The sequence below is a fragment of the Globicephala melas genome, chromosome 7 (assembly GCF_963455315.2).
Source record: "Globicephala melas chromosome 7, mGloMel1.2, whole genome shotgun sequence".
NCBI classification, from domain to species: domain Eukaryota; kingdom Metazoa; phylum Chordata; class Mammalia; order Artiodactyla; family Delphinidae; genus Globicephala; species Globicephala melas.
This window is the reverse complement of record NC_083320.1, coordinates 15,447,741-15,471,043: the sequence shown is the minus strand read 5'-3', so window position 1 is coordinate 15,471,043 and position 23,303 is coordinate 15,447,741. Positions and strand designations below refer to the sequence as shown.

At 38.7% G+C, this 23,303-nt stretch overlaps 1 protein-coding gene across 23 annotated transcripts in view; it reads left to right on the top strand.

Annotated features, from left to right (window-relative positions):
- The window catches only part of SGPP2 (sphingosine-1-phosphate phosphatase 2), a 138,829-nt gene that overhangs the window by 92,373 nt on the left and 23,153 nt on the right, over positions 1-23,303 (top strand). The window contains exon 1 of one of the 23 annotated variants that reach the window (XR_009564540.1): positions 21,125-21,210. The exons of the other annotated variants lie outside the window; for them this stretch is intronic. The gene's annotated coding sequence lies outside the window, so the exon portion shown is untranslated. Of the gene's footprint in view, positions 1-21,124; positions 21,211-23,303 lie in introns of those variants that run through there. 23 annotated transcript variants of the gene reach the window in all.

The following is a 23,303-nucleotide window of genomic DNA, read 5'->3' as shown; positions in this document are numbered from 1 at the left end:
ACCTTCACTCTCAGAGATGAAACTTTGATTGGACTGGGCGTTACCCTTGGGCATGGGAGCCTGGCAGGGAGGCAGGGTTGCAGAGCAGAGACAGGGCCCCAGAAGCCACCCCTGTGGGCTGCAAAGGCAGAGCCCAAAGAACAGGAACTGGAAAAACAAGCCAGTAAGTAAGTTCACCATGATTGAGAATGCCCAAACTCAAGTGGTTACCTTGTGCGTGAGTCAGGATGCCTTGAATGCAAATAACAGAAACCAGCGCAAACTTGTTGAAGCTGGAGAGGAAATACACTGTTTTTTTTGTTCGTTTTTTTTTTTGCGGTATGCGGGCCTCTCATTGTTGTGGCCTCTCCCGTTGCGGAGCACAGGCTCCGGACGCGCAGGCTCAGCGGCCATGGCTCACGGGCCCAGCCGCTCCGCGGCATGTGGGATCTTCCCGGACCGGGGCACGAACCCACGTCCCCTGCATCGGCAGGTGGACTCTCAACCACTGCGCCACCAGGGAAGCCCTACACTGGTTTTTATAACCACACTGTAGGAAGGACAGAGGTGCAGGTGGCCACTGGGAGTGTGGGCCTCTGGGTCTAGATCTTTATTGGAAGTGTCCCCCACTCTTTCCCTAGGTTCTTTTCTTTTCTTTATGGCTGTGTTGGGTCTTTGTTGTGGCGCGCGGGCTTCTCATTGTCATGGCTTCTCTTGTTGCGGAGCACGGGTTGTAGGTGTACAGGCTTCAGTAGTTGTGGCACGTGGGCTCAGTAGTTGTGGCTTGCGGGCTCTAGAGCTCAGGCTCAATAGCTGTGGCGCACGGGCTTAGTTGCTCCGCGGCATGTGGGATCTTCCCAGGCCAGGGCTCGAACCCGTGTCCCTTGCATTGGCAGGCAGACTCTTAACCACTGTGCCACCAGGGAAGCCCCCTAGGTCATTTCTGTATCTCTCTACATGGTGGATCTATACTCTTGGGCTGCCCTCTCTCTGATGCTAGACCCAAGGCTTAAATTCTTTCTGTGTTACTCCTGAAAAGATTCTAGTGGAGACTTTCATTGGCCTAGCCTGGATTATGAGTCACTTGCTGTACCAAACACTGTCCAAGGGGATGCAGGGGATTGTGATTGGACAAGCTGGGCCAGAAGCCAGCCTATGTGAACAGGGGCTGTGATTGGCAGTGACGGCTAGGGTTAGTACTGGCGTGTGAGAGGGCCCCTTCTCCAAAATAAAATGCATCTGTTGCCGGAAGACGGCAGGCAAAGCACCAGTGACATACTTTGTACATTGACATCATTGCATTTTCCTACTGTTTGAAAGACTCAAAACTGGACGTTATGTTTGTGGGGAAAGGAGGACTACAGAAAATCAAGAAGGCTGATCATGCTATGTTTGTGAAACCGAAAATAAACCAACCTATACAGAATTGATTTTAAGTCTTTTAACTGATAAAGCAATCATCCCTAATATATTAACAGTAAAATTAGCCAGAATTTTTGTTGTTGTTGTTAGGTTAGTGAATAGTTGTTCCATTATTTTAAACTTGAGTTAGCTGAAATGCTGTTCTATTTTATTGTCCCTAAATTGCTTGATCTGTGAATAATTATATAGATATTAGGTTTTATTTGCTTACTCATTTTTTTTCCCCCTAAATATTGCTTTAGTTTTGGTTGGAGTTGGAGAATGTTGAAAAGGTTTCTCAAATATTAAATTATCTGCAGACCATACAAAACTATGTTCTGGCTTTGGACTAGAGCATTTTGGGTGTGTTTTTTCAAGTTCTTTGAAACTACTTTTTTTTTTTTTAAAAAAAAGTCTTACTTCAAACTGCCTTACTTAACATAGAGAGAAAGCGAATTGTAATATAAATTACACCCTACAAAGCTCTACTTTGTTATACCCTGTTGGGTGAGTTAGTTACTGAGATAAAAAGGGAATTTGGTTGTGTTTCTAGGCATCAGTCACCACAATATTATGCACATTCTTTTCTCTTTACCTTGGAGAGAAGTATTTTTACCCTTTCATTAAAATAGAGGATTATTTCTGGTTTCAAAAGTAATAAGTGCTCATGGTAAAACACTCATCCCCTCTTGTTTTTAAAGTTTTTGTTGTTGTTGTTGTTGTGTGTGTGTGTTTAAGACAAAATAAATTGCCTTTAGTCAAACCACCACACGAGGAGTTCAGACAGCCAGACAGCCATTTGTTAGGACGATACAAAGGGAAACTGAAGGCACTTTATGCTTCTATATTAATTGAACCAAAATTAGGACTTTGCACAATTTCCAGCAAGAACTGCTCATGGTTTGTATTCCTAACAACAAACATAGGCAAATTAATTTTTTATCTCCTTTCTCAGTGCCGTCTAAAAAGCCACAGTTGGGGTAACTTTTTCCACCTATTCTGTGTGAGGTGCATAGACTCCTGGAAATGCCCTAAGTCTAGGAGGGGGAACTGGACTGAGCCTTGAGTGCAGCCCACAGAAGATACGCAGAGACAGAAGTTGGTCAAAGCACCAGAATCACGCAGAGTTCGGAGGTCCCTAGGGGCAGTGGGCCAAGCCCTAAAGGGCTGAAAGCAGGCACAGTCTGGTCCTGGGCCAGTTTGCCTCAGACCAGAAGCTACTTATATCCTTCCTCCTGCACTTGTTGGCCTCTAACATTCTGTGGCCTGGAGCCTCAGAAGCTGCTCCAGTAGGATGTGTTGTCAGACCTGCCAGAGTGTGACAACCAACAGTCTGTTGGGGGAGGGGAGCCGGTGTCTGGGCAGGCAAGCCAAATGGACTAGGTCTGCAGCTACAGAGATGGTCCCTTGAGGCTGAGTTGGGCAGGTGAGGTGGTGATGGGGAAGAGGTAGTTTACCTCAGTGAGAATGACACCCAAGTACCTGTATAGCCCAGATTGCTGAAGAGGGAGCTCGGGTAAATGCTTAAGGTCTAGAATGTATTGAGAATGCATTCACTTTTCCCAACTGCTCATGCAAAACAAGCACATTCAGATCCAGAGTACAGATTTGAGATGCAACACTACCGTGGGTTGTATTTGTGTTCTGCGTGAGTCCCATTTACTAATAAAATAAGAGTAAGGGATCAGATTAAACCTTCTGTAGAAGCCAGTCTCCATTTTTCTTTCTTTTCCTAGGTTATTGCTTTTTGGATCATATAGTGTGTTACAGTCTTATTGAAGGGTGAAGTTTTTCTGTAAGCTTATAATCGTGTGCCTTTTTTTTTTTTTTTTTTTTTTTAAAGAAAATTAAATTTACTTCTCACACCAGAAACCAGAGTGGTCCAGACTGGTGGGTCAGCTGGGAATCTGGCTTCTTCCCATCTTGTAATTGTATGCCTCTCTTAATGGAAAAAGCACTGTCTTCAAAATTTGTTTGTGAAATCAACTTTTGTAAATTGAATCATACCTTCCCATTTATTTACATGATTATTTTAAAAAAAGATTCTTTGGCCCCTTGGGGAAGTATGTACACGAATTTCTGCCGTAAATGCTCACTGTTGCTGTGACTTTCCTGAAAATATTGGCACGCACTGGCACGTTATTTTCATTGCAGCTCTCTAAGTTATTCCTAGTTTGTCCCACTAGTGGAACAAAGAGAAAGGGATATGAAATGCTTTGCCGTGATTCAACTAACCACTGAAACCAGAGAATAAAGCTTTACTTCTGAACCAATCCAATCATAAGAAGAAAATTCAATCTAGTTTCATAAACTATTCACCTTCTTCAGAAGGCAGATGAACCCCTTAGAAAAGAGGAATCCTGCATATTTTATATCAGTAGTTCAAAGCCATGAAGGCAGAAGCAAACCCAACGTACTAGGGGCGAAGTGACGTTTTGTCTGCCTCAGCCAGGAAGCCTCCTATATTCTTCATGCTGTTTTTCCAAACAAACGTTTGGAAAAATTAGACAGAAAATATAAGTGAATATTTATGTAAACATAAAATTGAGAAGGACCTTTCTAGGCATGATATTAAATGTGATAATTCACAAAAGAAAAGTTTAGAAGAGCTGATTACATCCATTTTTTAAAAGCTTCTGTATATAAAAAAAAATATATTAAGTGACAGGCAAAGGATTAATATAATATAGCAGAAGCCCAGCATACAAACAGACAGGAACAGGCAGTTCCCGAAAGAAAAAATAAAAATGTCCAATGAATATGAGGCGCCAATGCCACCTGTATTTACAGGGATATAAAAAAAAGTCGTAAAACAAGTACAAATAAAAATGAGATGTCATTTTAAAATGTTTGCCTGTGAGATTGGTAAAAAATTAAAAGGTGGCAATCGATGTTGATAAGGGATTGAGTGCTGGGATATTCTCATAAGGGACTTTTTCATGTAATATGTATCAAAAGCAGTAAAATGTATGATGCCTACCGTTTGATCTAGGAATTCCTTGAGAATTTCTCCTGAAGAGCAATTGAACAAATACATACATTTGAATGAGGTTAGAGTGTTATTTAAAACAGTAAAACATGGAAGACGACTAAATGTGCAACAATAAGGAACTGCCAGATTAAATTAATTGTATATCAGGATATGGAACAATATTCAGCTCTTGAACATTATGTAATTAAATATTTATTGATAGAGCAGTTTTGTTTATAACCTCTAAAAATTGGAAACAGTACAAATGCCCTTCAACTGGTGAACTGATTAACAGACCTCGGTACATCCACACGATGGATTATATATACTCCACAATAACGAGGAACAAACTACTGTTTCATGTAATATGTTGGGTGGTCCTGTCTTGTTTTTTCTTATAAGTTTATTGAGATGATATTGATATATAACATATGTAAGTTTAAGGTGTATAATATTATAATTATGTATACATATATATTGCAGAATGGTAACCAAAAAAGTTAATTAACACCCCAGCCCCTCACATAATTACCTTTTTTTTTGTGGTGGTGATAACATTTAAGATCTACTCTCTTACAACTTTCAATTGTATAATACAGTGTGTTAATTATAGACATGATGCTGTTCATTAGATTCCCCAGAACTTATTCATCTTATAGCTAGAAGTTTGTACCCTTTGATCAACATCTCCCCATTTTCCCCACCTCCCAGCCTCAGGCAACCACCATTCTACTGTTTCTATGAGTTTGGCTTTTTTTAGATTTCACTTATAAGTGAGATCCTATAGTATTTGTCTTTCTCTGTCTGACTTATTTCACTTCGCATTAATGGCTGTAAGGTCCGTCAGTGTAGTTGGAAAAGGCAGGCTTTCCTTCTTTATTATATATATATTTTATATATATTCATATATATATGATGGTTCTCTTTTGAATTATGCTAAGTGAAAGAAGCCAGAATCAAAAGGCTACATATTATGTGATTAATTTATATTATGTCAGGAAAAGGCAGAATTATGGTGATGGAGAAAATATCAGCGGTTGCCCGGAGCTACGGTGGTGGCAGGGCTTGCCTGGAAAGGACCAGCGAAAGAGTTTTGGGGGTGATGATACCATTGTTCCATATCCTGATGGCTGTGGTTGTTCCCTACGTCTCTACATTTGTCGAAACTCATAGAACTGTAAATGAAAAAAAATGAATTTTAGTGTATGTAAATTTAAAAATTAAATTATACTCTTAAATGTAAGAAAAGGCAGAGGGGTCTGGGGAGAGAGAGGGAGAGAAATACAACTGGTAGAAAAATAAAGGCTAAAAAGACTCCAATTTTAAGGGAAAAAAACTGTAACACAAAAATCTGCTACAATATATCACTGAGTGAGGAAAGCGGGGTATTTCTCTCTGGTGCATTTTGTACAACACTCCTGAAAACAGTTGTCCCATGAGATTCCCTGGTGAAAAGAAAAGGATTCCTTAAGCAGTTTGTGATCAGTGTTCTGCCCCTCCTCAACCTAATACACAGTCGTATATAAAGGTTCTTAAACACTTGAAATCAAAGAAACCAGTGTAATGTTGCTCACCCAAGGTTCTACCCCATTGAATCCAGTTAAGGAAATTCTGAGTGCTTCCTTTAAAATGCCCTGTAGGTCTCCGGCCAACTCTTTATTATTCCCTTGGAGATTTCTGAATTTCAAATTGTTTTCTTTTTCCTGCTGTGTATGTTTCTGGACTCCTCCCTAGCAACTATTGATGGATGCTTGATAAATGCTAATTACACAACAGAATTTTATTTAAAAACAACAAAAGCCCAAGATTATACATTACAGCAGAAAATAGAATCAACTCTAGGTATGTTAAGCAAAGTAGAATTTAATACAGGAAATGTCACCCAGAAGTCGAAGTGCTGCTGGCCACTTGTCACCACAGTGCTCACCGTCTTCCCCTCTGGGCACTTACCAACCAAATGAGCAGATGTTAGGCTGGAGCCTCTGTGACCCGACTTTGTTGCCTCTAGAAAACTAGGAGCTGGATTCCCCAACCTACTGCTGCAACTCACCTTCCTGTGATGTTGCAGGATCCCAGGAACAGCAGGAGGAAGGTAGCCTCCACCTCTTTTCCACTTTCCAAATTCTGCAAGAATGCATCTAAATGGTGGAACCTGATTTCCAAAGGAGCCGAGGGAATGTAGTTTTTTATCTTTCCCACATCTCAAGTTCAGGGGGAGGCAGGAATGGACACAGGGTGCTAGATGAAAATTCCCATCGTGCTGTGGGATCCCTTTTCCCATTGTCATCTGGTTTCCTCTAAGCATACTGTGGGAAACTCTGCTTAGGATAATTTCCTAGAAGTGAGCATCCTAGGGAAAACTATGACATTTTACCAACAGAAAAAACAAGAATGTGAATCTCCTGACATTTGTTTCTTTGAACATTAAATACAAATATTTCTATTCCAGTAGATAAAAGGACACTTGAGAGATTTTCATTCAAAGTCCCTTAGCTCACCTAACATTTTAATGTAGAAATATCACTTTCATATCAGTAAGAGCAGGCTATAATATAAGCGTATGATTGGTTATATTCATGTCTGTCTTCCCATTAGATTGTGAGTGCCTTGAGGCTAAGAATCTTATTTTCTTCACCTTTGTTTGCCCCAGAGTTCCCAACAGAGTCCCTGACAGTAAGTTCCCAGTAAATGTCGAGTGGATTGTAATGGATATCATCTGTTATCTGTTCATAAATCAGTCTTTTTTATTTCTTTGTACTTTATTGAGTCAGATTTGACAAGATTCAGCCATTAGTCTGAATATTGCATTCACTGTAGGAGACCAGGCAAGATCACATGCCTAATATTCTTTTTCAGCATTATTTTGTTTTGCCTATAAGAATAAACTTGTGAAAAATTTAATAGAAAGGGGCATGCAAAAGTAAATACTGCTCAGGCACGGACGCTCCATTTTGGAGCTTCTAGAACTCCCAGAGTTGAATGTGGCAGGTGTCTTGACATGTAGAAAGGGACCCTGGAACAGTGGTCTGCAGCATGAAGCTTTGAGGCTCTTTGAGGCACCAGTTCGTAGGAGAAGAGTATCTGAAGACATGCTGCTTCAGTGCTTCACACATTTCATTTTATAAATGTATTGCTGATGTAGCCAGGGATGGAGAGGAAGTTCTTCATTTCCTAATGGACTTGAGAATTGCATAAATAGAAAACCTGCTACCTAGTTCTTGGGTATAGGTGTGTAAGTCGTACCTAGAGGATAAGGAGAGATCAGTAAGCACGCCCAAGGAATCACCACCCAGGTTACTGTAAATATAGCGTTACCAGTACCTCTGAAGTCCTCGTGCCCTTTACTCTGCATCTCCCCCAAAGTACCCGCTCCCCAGGTCTCTGACACCATACCTTAGTTGAACTTCGCATAAACGGAATTACACCGTGTATTTTCTTCAGCCCTGGGCTTCTTTTACTATTTCATTTGTCATATTCACCCATACTGTATGTCGCTTTAGTTCATTAATTTTTATTCTTGTATAGTATTAAATCATAGAACTAGATCCTATTTTACTTGGCTCTTTTATTACTGATGGATATTTGTGTTTCCAGTTTGAGGCTGTTATGAATGATGCAAAACCTTCTTTAATGTGCCTTTTAGAGCATATATGTATGTTTTACTGTTGAATATGAATGTAGAAGTGAAATTGCTGGATCATAAGGTATGTTCAGTTTTCAGATGTCCAGTTGTGTTTTCTGAAGAATTGTACCAGTTTATGCTCCCACCAGTAGTATATGAGATTTCCAGTTCTCCACATCCTTGCCAGCCCTTGCTAACGTTAGTCATTTTAGCCATTCTAGTGGGTGTGTAGCAGTATCTCTGTGTGCTTTTATTTTGATTTCTCTGATGAATAACGGCATTCAGCCCCTTTTCATGTTTACTGATCACCTCTTTGGTGAGGTGCCTGTTTATCTTTGACCATTTTTTATTGGATTGTCTTCTCTCTACTGATGTATTGGTGCGTCACTGGTCAGATGTATGTATTGAGAATTTCTTTCCCCATTTTCTGCCTTGCCTTTTTATTCTATTGGTGGTATCTTTAAGTGAAAAGAAGTTCTTAATTTTAACATACTCCAGTTATCAATCTTTACCTGTGTTTATAACTTTTTGTGTCCTGTTTAAGGTATTTTTGCCTACAAGAATGTTGTGAAGATATTCTCTTAGTTTGAAAAATTTTATTATTTTGCTTGTCTTATTTAGATCTACAGTCTACTTGGAATTGATCCACTTTTATTCTATAGGAATATCCAATATACTCAGCATTATTTATTGAAAATTTAGATTGTCTTTTTTCCACCAACTGAAATATCAACTTTGTCATAAATCAAGTGATGACTATACACTCTTTATATATATTAATATGTACATACACTCTCTATTTTCCATTAGTTTACTGGTCTATCTTCATGCCAATACCACTCTCTTATTTATTGTAGGTTTGTAATAAGTCTTTTTTTTAAAACATCTTTATTGGAGTATAATTGATTTACAGTGCTGTGTTAGTTTCTGCTGTATAGCAAAGTGAATTAGCTATAGATATACATATACCCCCATATCCCTTCCCTCTTGTGTCTCCCTCCCACCCCTCTAGGTGGTCACAAAGCACCTAGCTGATTTCCCTGTGTTATGCAGCTGCTTCCCACTAGCTGTCTGTTTTACATTTGGTAGTGTGTATATGTCAGTGCTACTCTCTCACCTCGCCCCAGCTTACCCGTCCCTCTCCCCGTGTCTTCAAGTCCATTCTCTACGTCTGCGTCTTTATTCTTGTCCTGCCCCTAGGTTCATCAGAACCTTTTTTTTTTTTTTTTTTTAGATTCCATATATATGTGTTAGCATACGATATTTGTTTTTCTCTTTCTGACTTCACTCTGTATGACAGACTCTAGGTCCATCCATCTCACTCCAAATGGTTCAATTTTGTTTCTTTTTATGTCCGAGTAATATTCCATTGTATATATATGCCACATCTTCTTTATCCATTCATCTGTCGATGGACACTTAGGTTGCTTCCATGTCCTGACTACTGTAAATAGTGCTGCAATGAACATTGTGGTACATGTCTTGTTTTGAATTAAGGTTTTCTCAGGGTATATGCCCAGCAGTGGAATTGCTGGGTCATATGATAGTTCTATTTTTAGTTTTTTAAGGAACCTCCGTACTGTTCTCCATAGTGGCTGTATCAATTTACATTCCCTCTTGTAATAAGTCTTGATGTCAGCTAGTAAAAGTCCTCCAACTTTGCTCTTCAAAACTTTTTTTGTTATTCTTGGCCCTTTGGATTTCCATACAAATTTTGGAATCAGCTTGTCATTTTCTCCAATGCTAGACTTTTTAAAAATTAATTTATTTTATTTTAATTTATTTTTGGCTGCATTGGGTCTTCATTGCTGTGCGCGGGTTTTCTCTAGTTGAGGCGAGCAGGGGCTACTCTTCATTGCAGTGCACAGGTTTCTCATTACGGTGGCTTCTCTTGTTGCAGAGTGTGGGCTTCAGTAGTTGTGGCTCGAGGGCTCTAGAGCGCAGGCTCAGTAGCTGTAGCACACAGGCTTAGTTGCTCCGCGGCATGTGAGATCTTCTCCACGGACCAGGGCTCGAACCCGTGTCCCCTGCCTTGGCAGGTGGATTCTTAACCACTGTGCCACGAGGGAAGCCCCAATGCTAGACTTTTTATTGGGATTATATTGACTCTCTAGATCAACTTGGGAGAATTGGCATCTTTTGCAATATTGCGGTTTTCAATTCATTGGCATAGTACATTCCTCTACTTAGATCTTTAGTTTATCTCAGTAACGTTTTAGTTTACTGTGTAGAGGTATTGCGTATAATATATTAGATTTATTCCTAGGTGTTGGTAGGCTTGTTGCTGAAAATTGCATTTGTTTCATTTTCTAATTATTCTATTTCTAATTAGCCCATATATATAAATACAATTGATTTTTATACATTGACATATCCAGTGTGTTTAGTAAATTCAGTTATTAATTCCATTAATTGCTTGTATATTCTTTTGGATTTTCTACTTAACACAATTATGCAATTGGTGAACAATGCCAAATTTACTGCTTCCCCAATATTTATTTCTTTAGTTTGCCTTATATCCCATGGGCTTTGATCTCCATTACGATATTGAATAGAAATGATGATGTGGTCATCCTTGTTTCTGAACTCGGGGAGAAGGTGTTTTATATTTCATCCTTAGGATGCTGTTAACTGTAGTTTTTTTTGTCGGCACCATTTATCGGCATTAGAAAGTTTACTTTTATTCCTGATTTGCTATGAGTTTTGGGGTTTTTTTATCCTAAATGGTACTGAATTTTATTAAATGACTTTTTGCATCTCTTGAGATGATCTTATGCTTTTTCTTCTTTATTTTATTAATGTTATGATTTCTTCTGATTGATTTTTGATTATTACACTAACTTTATTTCTGGTATAAACTCAACTTGGTCATTATATATTACCTTTTTTTATATCACTGAATTCACTTTCTCCTAACGTGATTTTTATGGACTTTTATAACTATATTCATGAGTGAGATTGGTGTGTGATATTTTTTTCTTGTGGGTTTTAGTATTAAGGTTAGGCTGACCTTATAAACTGATTTGGGAACTCTTCCTCTTTTTCTATTTTTAGAAGAATTTGTATACTTTTTTTTTTTTTTTCTTTTTAATCTTTGGAAGAATTCATCAGTAGCCCAATTGGATCTGGAAGAGTTATTTTTGAGAAAAGGCTTTAAATTATATTGATATATTTCATATATATGTAAAACTATTCAAATTTTCTGTTTTCTCTATATGTTATGTTTTTCTAGGAATTTGTCCCTTTTATCTCAGTTGTCAAATTAATTGCCATAATGGTGTTTATAAGTCTCTTTATTATCTTTGTAGGATCTGTAATTTCTGTTTTTTCATTCTTGATTCTATATTCTTGATCCATTTTATAGGGGCTTATCAATTTTAGTCTTTTTAAAGAACCAACTTTTGGTTTTGTTAATTTTCTCCATTGTACATGTATTAATTTTTGTTCTTTATTATTTTCATCCTTTCAGCATTACTTTGCTGATATCTTTCAAGTATATTTGAAGTAGATTCTTAATCATTGATTTTTAGTCATCCTTCTTTTCCAATATATCATTTAAGGCTCTACCTTTACCTCTAAAAATATGTTTAGTTGCATCGTACAAGTATTAACAAATTATGTTTCATTGTCATTTATTTGAAAATATTCCCTAATTTCCCCTAAGGGTCACTTAGAAGTATATTACTTAAATTTTAAATATTTGGGAATTTTCTAATTATTGTTTTAAACTTTATTTCTAGCCTAATTTCCCTTTAATCAGAAACGGTACGCTATATGATTTCCATTTCTTGAAATTTGTTGAGATTTACTTTATTTCCCCACATATGGTTGCATTTTGTGTAATTGCTGCATATGGTGTTTTATATGACAGGTCATTTTTTAAATTGTACTTTTTGAAGTCCTGTATCCTCATTGATTTTTTTTTCCCCTGCTTGTTCTTTGTATTGCTGAGAGAGGTATATAAAAATCACTCACTGTGGTTGTGAATTTGTCTATTTCTTCTTTTAGTCTGTCAATTTTTCCTTCACATATTTTGAAATATTTTGAAGCTATATTATTTGATACATGCAATTTTTAAATGGTTGTCTCTTTGATAGGTTAGCCCTTTTACCAGTATGGAATGTCCTTTTTGTCACTGGCAATGTTTCTTGCCTCAAAGCCTACTTTGTCTAATGTTAATATCGCAACAGCAGCTTTGTTTGGGTGAGCATTTGCAGAGCATTTTCCATCCTTTTACTTTTTGCCTTTTCTGTATCCTAATATTTGCATTGTGATTCTCATGGGCAGTATGTAGTTGGGTTTTGTTTTTTAATTTAGTTTGGCAGCTTTGCTTTTTAATTGGTGTATATAGTCTGTTGTCACTTAATATAATCTGATATATTTGGATTTAAATCTGCTATAGTGCTTTGTTAACTTTTCCTCACCTGTTCTTATCTCTTTTTTGCCTTCTTTTGCATTAAGCAGGTATTTTGACTTTCCCTTTTCCCCTCCTCTATTAACTTGTTATAAAGTCTTTACAATTCTTTCAGTGGTCCCCAAGAATTACAACATGTATCCTTGATTAACGAGCATCAAATGCAAATTAGTAACTTTATCACTTCCTGGGAAGAGTGAGTTATTAAATAAAATTTAATTCTACAAATATTTAAAGCCCTCAAGGACTTATTTTTATTGTTGTATACTTAATATATATTTAAGTTCATCCACATATTTATCCTTTCTGTTGTTCCTCATTCCTTCCTACAGTTTTGTTCTTCCATCTGGTGTCTCATTCCTTCTGCCTAAATTACTCTATTCAGTGTTTCTTTTAGCATGGTTCTGCTGGTAATGAATTTCTCAGTTTTCGTTTTACTGGAAATGTCTTTATTTCACTTTCATTTTGCTGGGTTTAGAACTCTATGTCATTTCCTCTAATGTCCCTGAACTGGAATCTTGCCATTTCCGTTTGCCCATGGTATACACTTAAATCATTGTAGCCAGCTTGGTCAGACTGGCAGTGAGTTTCCAGATCTCATACCTGCCAAGCAAGGGTGACTGTTTTCAAAGTTACGGATAAACCATTGGTATAAGCTTTTTGGAGGGCACTTTGTAGACGGTATTAAGATCTAAAGTGCACATTCAGAGCCTTCTAGGCTCTTAGCCCATTTTCCTAATGCATATAATTGCACAGGTATAAAAGTAAAAAATAATAGCAAACATTTATAAAGCACTTACGATCTGCTATGCACCATTCCAAGTGCTTTACATGTATTAACTACCTCATCAGGGTAATTAACAGTGACCCTATGAGGGAGGTACTATTGTTGTTCCAGTCTTACAGATGAGGTTAAGTAAACTGACCAAGGTTATACAGTTGGTAAGAGACTGAACTGAGATTTAAAACTAAGCAGTCTGACTTGAGAATCCATGCTTTTTTTTTTTAACATCTTTATTGGAGTATAATTGCTTTACAATGGTGTGTTAGTTTCTGCTTTATGACAAAGTGAATCAGTTATACATATACATATATCCCCATATCCCCTCCCTCTTGCGTCTCCCTCCCACCCTCCATATCCCACCCCTCTAGGTGGTCACAAAGCACCGAGCTGATCTCCCTGTGCTATGCGGCTGCTTCCCACTAGCTATCTGTTTTACATTTGGTAGTATATATATGTCCATGCCACTCTCTCACTTCGTCCCAGCTTACCCTTCCCCCAGAATCCATGCTTTTAAATAACACTCTATACTGCCCCTCCAAGGGTGTTCATTAATGCATTTAGCAGCAAACAATGAGAATAAACGTCCACCAATGAGATGGAGTTAAGTATGGTATTTCCATAGAGTGGAATGTGATATAGCCATTAAAATAACGTAGTTCTGTAGTCACAAAAAGATGTGTATGACATATAGTCTATGAAAAACAGGTTACAGTATGGTGCCATTAGTTGTAAAATTATGTGTGGGAAGAGGAGTTGGTTATGGACAGAAGGCTCAGAAGTGCATTTTTAATAGTGAGCCTGAATTGCTTTTGACAAAAACAATGAAGTTATTTTTATTTAATGGACAGACATTAGATCTTATTCTTCCTCTATCCTAGTATTTTTTTAATCTCTTCTATTTTTCTACCTAGTATATTTTTTGATGTGTAATAACCAATCAAAAATAAAAGCACGTAAAAAAAATAAATTAAAAAAATAAAAGCACGTGATAACTATTGAATGAACTAATAAAGAAATATTTGAGCTCCATTATTATTTACATAAGGATTTCCTAGAAGAGAAGGAAGTTTCTAGACTTTGCTATGATGAATGATAATTCTTCATTGACTGGGTACTTGCATTTCTTATATCTTCCCTTGCACTGTAACTATTTTTCTTTTCTTTTTTTTAAACAGAACAACACTTAATGTGGTTTTTGGCAATAAAACAAATATCTGCATTTCCAAGTGCTTTTGTCTTTGGTCCCTTTATTGTTTGGGAATCAATTTAAAAATTCACAAACCATTGATTTCCAAAATTCCTTTTAGTCGCTGTAACCTTACCTACCAAATCTGATTAAGAAAGGGAACCAAGTTGTCCACAGAATTAATATCCATCCATCTTCTCTGTGATGCTGTTTCAAAATAAGAAATATGTCTTGAAGGGTTTAGAGAGTTGGGCTGGGCTAAGTTGCCTGTGGAGAGAAATAGCAGCATCCAGCTTGCCATACAGGGCAAATGGATGGTTTATCCATCGCATAAACCACCCATATAAAACTGCCTGAGAATTGGTCTCATTACCAAACTGTGCCTTGTTGGTGATCAAAATGAACACTGATTGGGGCACAGCAGACAGATGTAGAGTAGTGAATTAGCTGCCTTGCATCTTATGCTATGAAAATCAGTTAAAAGTCTAGAACTTAATTTTAATCGCAAAATACGGCTGAGGTCTGTGTTTGTGTATGTCTGTGGGAATGTTCCTTAAACCATGCTCACTGGGGAAAGGAAATAAACACTTCATGAATCATATTTTTAAATGCACACAGGGCTTCCTGTAAGTGCTATAATTTATTTGATTTTTTTCCAACACTGAAACCTCCATAAAATTATTCCACATGCATAGGGGTATGGCACAGTCTGGTTTCCACACTGCACCCCTGAGCTCTCACCACATGGGTGAAAACAAAGGGTTATGCACGTACCACAGTCTTGTGCTTCACTGTATCTTGAATCCCATTTCTCCATTTTAATAGTTATGTGGTGTTACTGTCTTCTCACTTGACACGACAACAAGGAAGTGACAATCTCTGTGATTGAGATGGTCCAGCCTCTTCATAAACATCATGCGGCCATATCAGACACACCTAGAACAGTCTGCAGAGCAAGACTGATATTTTTTAGGTCTCCAGTAATCTCCAGTTCCTCGTGTGATATAAGGGCCGCAAAAGATCCCCTCAGGGAGTTTTGTTTCTGCACAGGGAGCCAGGACTCAAGGGTTCGGAGCCAACATTCCCTGGGGTCAGTGACAAAGGACTGGACAGAATTATTTTTCCTCTAAATGTGAGCAGTCATGTCACCACGTCTACAAAGAATTTTCAGATCTTTCTCTAGGACCTCTTTACACTCAAATGTTTCTTCACTGGAATATCATTCTAAGATTTTCAATAACTATACTATCACTTTTTTACAGTACTGACTCAAGTATTATATGAGTATGTTACAGTGCTCATATAATTCAGAAGGTTTTATTTTTTAAATCTTTTTTTATTTTTTGGCCCGTCTTTATTATTTTTTAAAATTTTATTTAAGTGTAGTTGATTTACAATGTTGTATTAATTTCCTCTGTACAGCAAAGTGACTCAGTTATACATATATATATTCTTTTTTCTATTCTTTTCCATTATGGTTTCTCACAGGATACTGAATATAGTTCTCTGTGCTCTACAGTAGGACCTTGTTGTTTATCTATCCTGTATATAATAGTTTGCCTCCGCTAATACCAAACTCCTCTTCCTTCCCTCCCTTACCCCCCCCATCTCCCTCAGGTGGTTTTATTTTTTCAATGTGTATTTCAAAAAAGCACTCAGGAAGCTCTGACCTGTCATATTCAGCTTGAGGAGTCTGTGTCGACCTCTGCAATTCAGCGAGGTGAGATAGTCTTTGCCATTCACAGTGTTGTACCCTGACCGGCAGCCGCAGAATCACCTGGGAGCTTGTTAGAAATGCAGACTCAGAACTTCCGTGGTGGTCCATCGGGGAAGACTCCGAGCTCCCAATGCAGGGGGCCAGGGTTTGATCCCTGGCCGGGGAACTAGATCCCACAAGCATGCCACAACCAAGAGTCCACATGCCGCAACTAAGAAGTCCGCATGCCGCAACTAAGAGTGTATGCAGCAATGCTGCAGCTAAGACCTGGCTCAGCCAGAATAAATGAATAAATTAATTAAAAAAAAAAGAGGGGGCTTCCTTGGTGGCGCAGTGGTTGAGGGTCCGCCTACTGATGCGGGGAACGCAGGTTCGTGCCCCGGTCCAGGTGGATCCCGCATGCCGTGGGGTGGCTGGGCCCGTGAGCCATGGCCGCTGAGCCTGCGTGTCTGGAGCCTGTGCTCCACAATGGGAGAGGCCACAGCAGTGAGAGGCCCGCGTACCGCAAAAAGAAAAAAAAAAAAGAAAGAAAGAAATGCAGACTCTCAGGCCCCACTTGGACCTACTGGATTGGATTCTGCATTTTAACAAGTTCCCGGTGGGCTCTAATGCAAGATGCAGTTTGAAAAGCACTGAAACAGTCTATACACAACATCCCAGCCAATATGGGGACAATGCCAATTAAATTTCAACCTGCATGGGCCTGTTCAACAATTATATTACATTTGAATATGACTTTCTTCTGTTCTCTTGTTGCTCAGAGGCCCCTCTGCCCACCCAGATTTGAGAAAAATCACTTAAATGTTTGACAGTGTCTTTTGTGTCTTCTAGCAGGTTGCCCTTCCCTATACTTGTCATTCTTGCAGGCTGCTTAACAGTTGTCAAAGACAATGTTATAACCTGCCTGTGAAGCTTGTTTGATCTAATGTCATAATCCCGTTGACCTGCCAGGCCCTGTGATTCATTACAGTTAGAGCTGCTCATATTAATGTGAATTATGGGTAGGGAAACTCTGTTTCATGAAGATCTCCTGTTTGGACTTGTTAGATTTTGTGAAACCAAGACAAGCAAGTGATTGTTTCCCAAATCATACTGTATATGGACTAGAGTTTAGAAATACATAGTATACCTAAATGCTTTCTAGTTAATATTGATATTGTAAAAAGCATGCAATAAAAAAAAGCATGCAATAATATCTTATTGTATCATCACATTAAGAAACATAACACCTGCCTTATTTACTTTTTGAGCAAACCAGTGCCATTTAAAGAGACTATACAGGGACTTCCCTGGTGGCGCAGTGGTTAAGAATCCACCTGCCAATGCAGGGGACACCGGTTTGAGCCCTGGCCTGGGAAGATCTCACATGCTGCAGACCAACTAAGCCTGTGCGCCACAACTACTGAAGCCCGAGCACCTAGAGCCCGTGCTCCGCAACAAGAGAAGCCACCGAAGTGAGAGGCCTGCGCGCCGCAACGAAGAGTAGCCCCTGCTCGCCGCAACTAGAGAAAGCCCACATGCAGCAACAAAGACCCAACACAGCCAAAAATAAATAAATAAAATTTAAAAATAATAATAATAAAATAGAGTATACAAAGGAAAGCAACATAAAAAATGCAACTGTTACATGGGATATGCATATTCAGTCATTCAAAATAATTAGTCATGAATAAACATTGAAATAATTATATACTCACTAGAGTATAATTTTTTTTTTTTTCTTTGCGGTACGCGGGCCTCTCACTGCTGTGGCCTCTCCCGTTGCGGAGCGCAGGCTCTGGACATGCAGGCTCAGCAGCCATGGCTCACAGGCCCAGCCGCTCCGCGGCACGTGGGATCTTCCCGGACCGGGGCACGAACCCGTGTCCCCTGCATCGGCAGGCAGACTCTCAACCACTGCGCCACCAGGGAAGCCCTAGAGTATAATTTTATTATTATTTTATTTTATTTTTAATAAATTTATTTATTTATTTATTTTTGGCTGCGTTGGGCCTTCGTTGCTGCACTCAGGCTTTTCTCTAGTTGTGGCAAGCAGGGGCTACTCTTTGTTGTGGTGCGCGGGATCCTCATTGAGGTGGCTTCTCTTGTTGCAGAGCATGGGCTCTAGGCGTGCAGGCTTCAGTAGTTGTGGTATGTGGGCTCAGTAGTTGTGGCTCACAGGCTCTAGAGCACAGGCTCAGTAGTTGTGGCGCACGGGATTAGTTGTTCCGCAGCATGTGAGATCTTCCCTGACCAGGGCTCGAACCCATGTCCCCTGCATCGGCAGGCAGATTCTTAACCACTGCACCACCAGGGAAGTCCCTAGAGTATGATTTTTAAATGGTAAAATCATAACTCTTGTTGAAACATAAACGTCAAAGATTTTATTCAACTGATTTACTCATGAAGGAACTAGTCAGATATAAAGAACTTAATATTTACAGACAACTTAATAAAGAAATATTACTTAGATTGCTAGGTTATACAAAACTAGTTACTGACCTACAGGGCAACAAGCTGTTACCTTTGGGGGTCATCATTTCCACTGAACGGGAATTATTTGCATTTCTACCAAAAAAAAAATCTGTCAGCTAACTTGTCACTTCACAAGGTCTGAGACCTTTAATAAATAGCAAACAGTGACAGTACCATACTGTCTTGATTACTGTAGCTTTGTAGTATAGTCTGAAGACAGGGATCCTGATTCCTCTAGCTCTGTTTTTCTTTCTCAAGATTGCTTTGGCTATTCGGGTTCTTTTGTGTTTCCATACAAATTGTGAAATTTTTTGTTCTAGTTATGTGAAAAATGCCATTGGTGGTTTGATAGGGATTGCATTAAACCTGTAGATAGCTTTGGGTAGTATAGTCATTTTCACAATGTTGATTCTTCCAATCCAAGAACATGTTATATCTCTCCATCTGTTTGTTTCATCTTTAATTTCTTTCATCAGTGTCTTATAGTTTTCTGCATGCAGGTCTTTTGTCTCCTTAGGTAGGTTTGTCCTTAGGTATTTTATTCTTTTTGTTGCAGTGGTAAATGGTAGTGTTTCCTTAATTTCTCTTTCAGATTTTTCATCATTAGTGTATAGGAATGTAAGAGATTTCTGTGCGTTAATTTTGTATCCTGCTACTTTACCAAATTCATTGATTAGCTCTAGTAGTTTTCTGGTAGCATCTTTAGGATTCTCTATGTATAGTATCATGTCATCTGCCAACGGTGACGGGCACAAAAACAGAAATATAGATAAATGGAACAGGATAGAAAGCCCAGAGATAAACCCACACACATATGGTCACCTTATCTTTGATAAAGGAGGCAAGAATATACAATGGAGAAAAGACAGCCTCTTCAATAAGTGGTGCTGGGAAAACTGGACAGCTACATTTAAAAGAATGAAATTAGAACACTTCCTAACACCATACACAAAAATAAACTCAAAATGGATAAAGACCTAAATGTAAGGCCAGACACTATAAAACTCTTAGAGGAAAACATAGGCAGAACAGTCTGTGGCATAAATCACAGCAAGATCCTTTTTGACCCACCTCCTAGAGAAATGGAAATAAAAACAAATAAACAAATGGGACCTAATGAAACTTCAAAGCTTTTGCACAGCAAAGGAAACCATAAATAAGACCAAAAGACAGCCCTCAGAATGGGAGAAAATATTTTTAAATGAAGCAACTGCCAAAGGATTAATCTCCAAAATATACAAGCAGCTCATGCAGCTCAGTATCAAAAAAACAAACAACCCAATCCAAAAATGGGCAGAAGACCTAAGTAAGCATTTCTCCAAAGAAGATATACAGATTGCCAACAAACACCTGAAAGGATGCTCAACATCACTAATCATTAGAGAAATGTAAATCAGAACTACAATGAGGTATCCCCTTACACTGGTTAGAATGGCCATCATCAAAATGTCTACAAACAATAAATGCTGGAGAGGGTGTGGAGAAAAGGGAACCCTCTTGCACTGTTGGTGGGAATGTAAATTGATACAGCCACTATGGAGAACAGTATGGAGGTTCCTTAAAAAACTACAAATAGAACTACCATACGTCCCAGCAATCCCACTACTGGGCATATACCCTGAGAAGACCTTAATTCGGGAAGAGTCATGTACCACAATGTTCATTGCAGCTCTATTTACAATAGCCAGGACATGGAAGCAACCTAAGTGTCCATCGACAGATGAATGGATAAAGAAGATGTGGCACATATATACAATGGAATATTATTCAGCCATGAAAAGAAACGAAATTGAGTTATTTGTAGTGAGGTGGGTGGACCTAGAGTCTGTCATACAGAGCGAAGTAAGTCAGAAAGAAAAACAAATACCGTATGCTAACACACATATATGGAATGTTAAAAAAAAATGGTTCTGATGAACCTAGGGGCAGGACAGGAATAAAGACATAGATGTAGAGAATGGACTTGAGGACAAGGGGAAGGGTAAGCTGGGACGAAGTGAGAGAGCAGCATGGACATATATACACTACCAGATGTAAAATAGATAGCTAGTGGGAAGCAGCTGCATCGCACAAGGAGATCAGCTCAGTGCTTTGTGACCACCTAGAGGGGTGGGATAGGGAGGGTGGGAGGGAGAGGTAGAGGGAGGAGACATGGGGATATATGTATATGTATAGGTGATTCACTTTATTATAAAGCAGAAACTAACACTACACTGTAAGGCAACTGTATTCCAATAAAGATTTTACAAAAAAAATAGCAAGCAGTGAGGTGAACCAAGTATTATTCCTTCTATTATCCTCCGGCGCTTTGCCCCCAGAAGAGGTCGTCTACCTTATGTCCAAGTGTATATAATTTTTCTTACGCTTATAGAAAACCATTTTCTGTTAAAGGTGTCAACATGATTTCTAATGAAGGTTTAAATAGTGTCACTTTCCAAGTGGGCATTTATTCTAACACAGCAGAAGGTGAAAGCTGGCATACCTTTTTCTACCTCCTGTCTTTACTCCTGAGCTCCAGCGGGTTTTCAGAGTCACTGTAGATTTCCATGCCTAGTGATCCTTAGCCCTGGATTTGTGCTTGGATATCAGAGGTGGCTCAGAGAACAGGCATGACAGAGTGCCCACTCAGAGAGCTGGGACTGTCAGGAGATTCTGCTGCTTCCACTTACACCACGTGGCAAGGTAAATCTTCCTGCTTTTGACTGATCCCTGTGGGCGTTGGTGTGTCAATAGGAAATTAATATTTTTGAACTTAGGCATTCACTCTTTCTCGCCTATACATATGCTAATTACATAAGATGTAGTTTCTCTCTGTATCATTTATATTCATATTCATGAACAATGTTGCCTCCCTCTTACCATTTGGCTTCTGTTGAATCTCATCTGCATTCTTCTCAGAAATTGAATGAATTGTGAGCTAGCATGGAAAAGAATCAGTATTCTGAGTGTATTAACTAGGAAACATGGACCTATAACTAAAAGTTATTTTCTAAAATAATTGTAGGGAGGGTTTGAGGGTTTGGGGTTTTTTTTTTTAAGTCCGTTTTAATGTCAGGGTCTGCTTGCGTTCAGAGCATTCACTGCATCCACAAAGTGGGTCTTGGCTTTTACTCTGCTCCTGGCTTCAGCTTGCTCTCCGAAGGCAGCCAAGGGCAGAGAGGGCCCTTCACATTCTCAGCAGGGGACCTGGCAGAGGGGAAGATGCCAGAATCATCGAGTTCTCGGCATAAATAGTTCCAAGATCTGAATGCATTCTTTCCGAACAATTGAATGAATGGGTTCGTTCTCCCCTTCTTTCTGGTGAGCTAACCCTGTGTTGTTTTGGTCTGTTCAATAGCATTCTTCAGTGAAGATGTTTGGAGATAAGAATGTAAATTTTTCCCTGTAAACCGCATATGGGAATGTGATATAGGGTCAGAGTTCACAAGAGCTGGGAGTTCTCAGGGTTAGGGCCTGCTGTTGAAATATCTAGAGATGTTTCCCAAAAGGAGGAGTTTTTCTGTTGGGCTCAGAATAAAAACACTATTTTATGTGTTTATATAGCATTCACTAAAATTTGTTCTGATGTTTGGGATAACTCCATGAGGATTCTTTCCTAAGCACTTTAGACTGCCTGTCTTCATTATTATTTTCGGTAAAGAGGTATAATGAAGCTCGAGCTTTTATCTGTATACTAACTTTTATAACTGAAAACGAGAATAGGTACAAAAATGAAAGCCATTTAGATCTTTCTGCGTTTTAACTTTAGAAAAGGTTAGGTTCATGTAATGATTTTTTTTCCCCAAATAATTTAAAAGGCTTCATTTAAATCTTGATGGTAACTTGAATTAAAGGTTTATTATGTTTCAGTGTGATTTGTACGGTAGCACTGGCAACGCATCTTATATGCTTTTATTTTAAATGTTACTTACATCACGGAAGAATGGTATCTTGATTATCATGTAGATTCCTGGGGGCGTTTCATTTTTTTTTTTTTGCATGATGTGAAAATTTGTAAGCATCCATTAATTACTTCCATGCTTGTCTATTTTGAACCATTCTGATTTTAACATCCTGATCTTTTGCCTTGATTATATTTTATTGTAATAAAGGTGTTGACTAGAAAATTTAGAAAATATTTGCAAAGCATGGGGAAGATAATCATCATCTGTGATATCCAAACAGAAAAACTACTATTAATATTTTAGTCTATTTCCTTCTCCATGCATGCAAGTGTGTATTTATATAGAATTAGGATCATCCTTTATGTAGAGTTTGTATTCTGCTTGATATTATCTCACTTATGGATACTTCGAAACCACAAAAAAAAAGAGGTTGCAGAAATGTTTCTTTTCAAATGGAAAATGATCCTGCCGTGTTATTAAATAAGAAAGCAATATGTATTTTTAACTCATTGTTGGTGAAAACAGCATTATACCATGCCTGATTTATGTCTTTCCAGATTCTTCCTTATTGCGATGTATGCTCCATTCTTTATGCTCTTTTTGATTATTTGTGTTTTCTGATTGTTCTGTGGTGGAGCATGTGTTAGTTACTTTTTGGACTTCATCAGTATAGGTTGAAATAACTCAACAAGAATCATCCCTATCCAAAAACCTTTGTGAGTAGCTGCTTCTCTGATTATTTTCTTTCTTTCATTTTCTTGGGGGCGGGGGGCGCGCTGTGTTGGGTCTTCGTTGCTGCACGCGGGCTTTCTCTAGCTGTGGTGAGCCAGGGCTGCTCTTCATTGCGGTGCGCGGGCTTCTCATCGCGGTGGCTTCTCTTGTTGCAGAGCA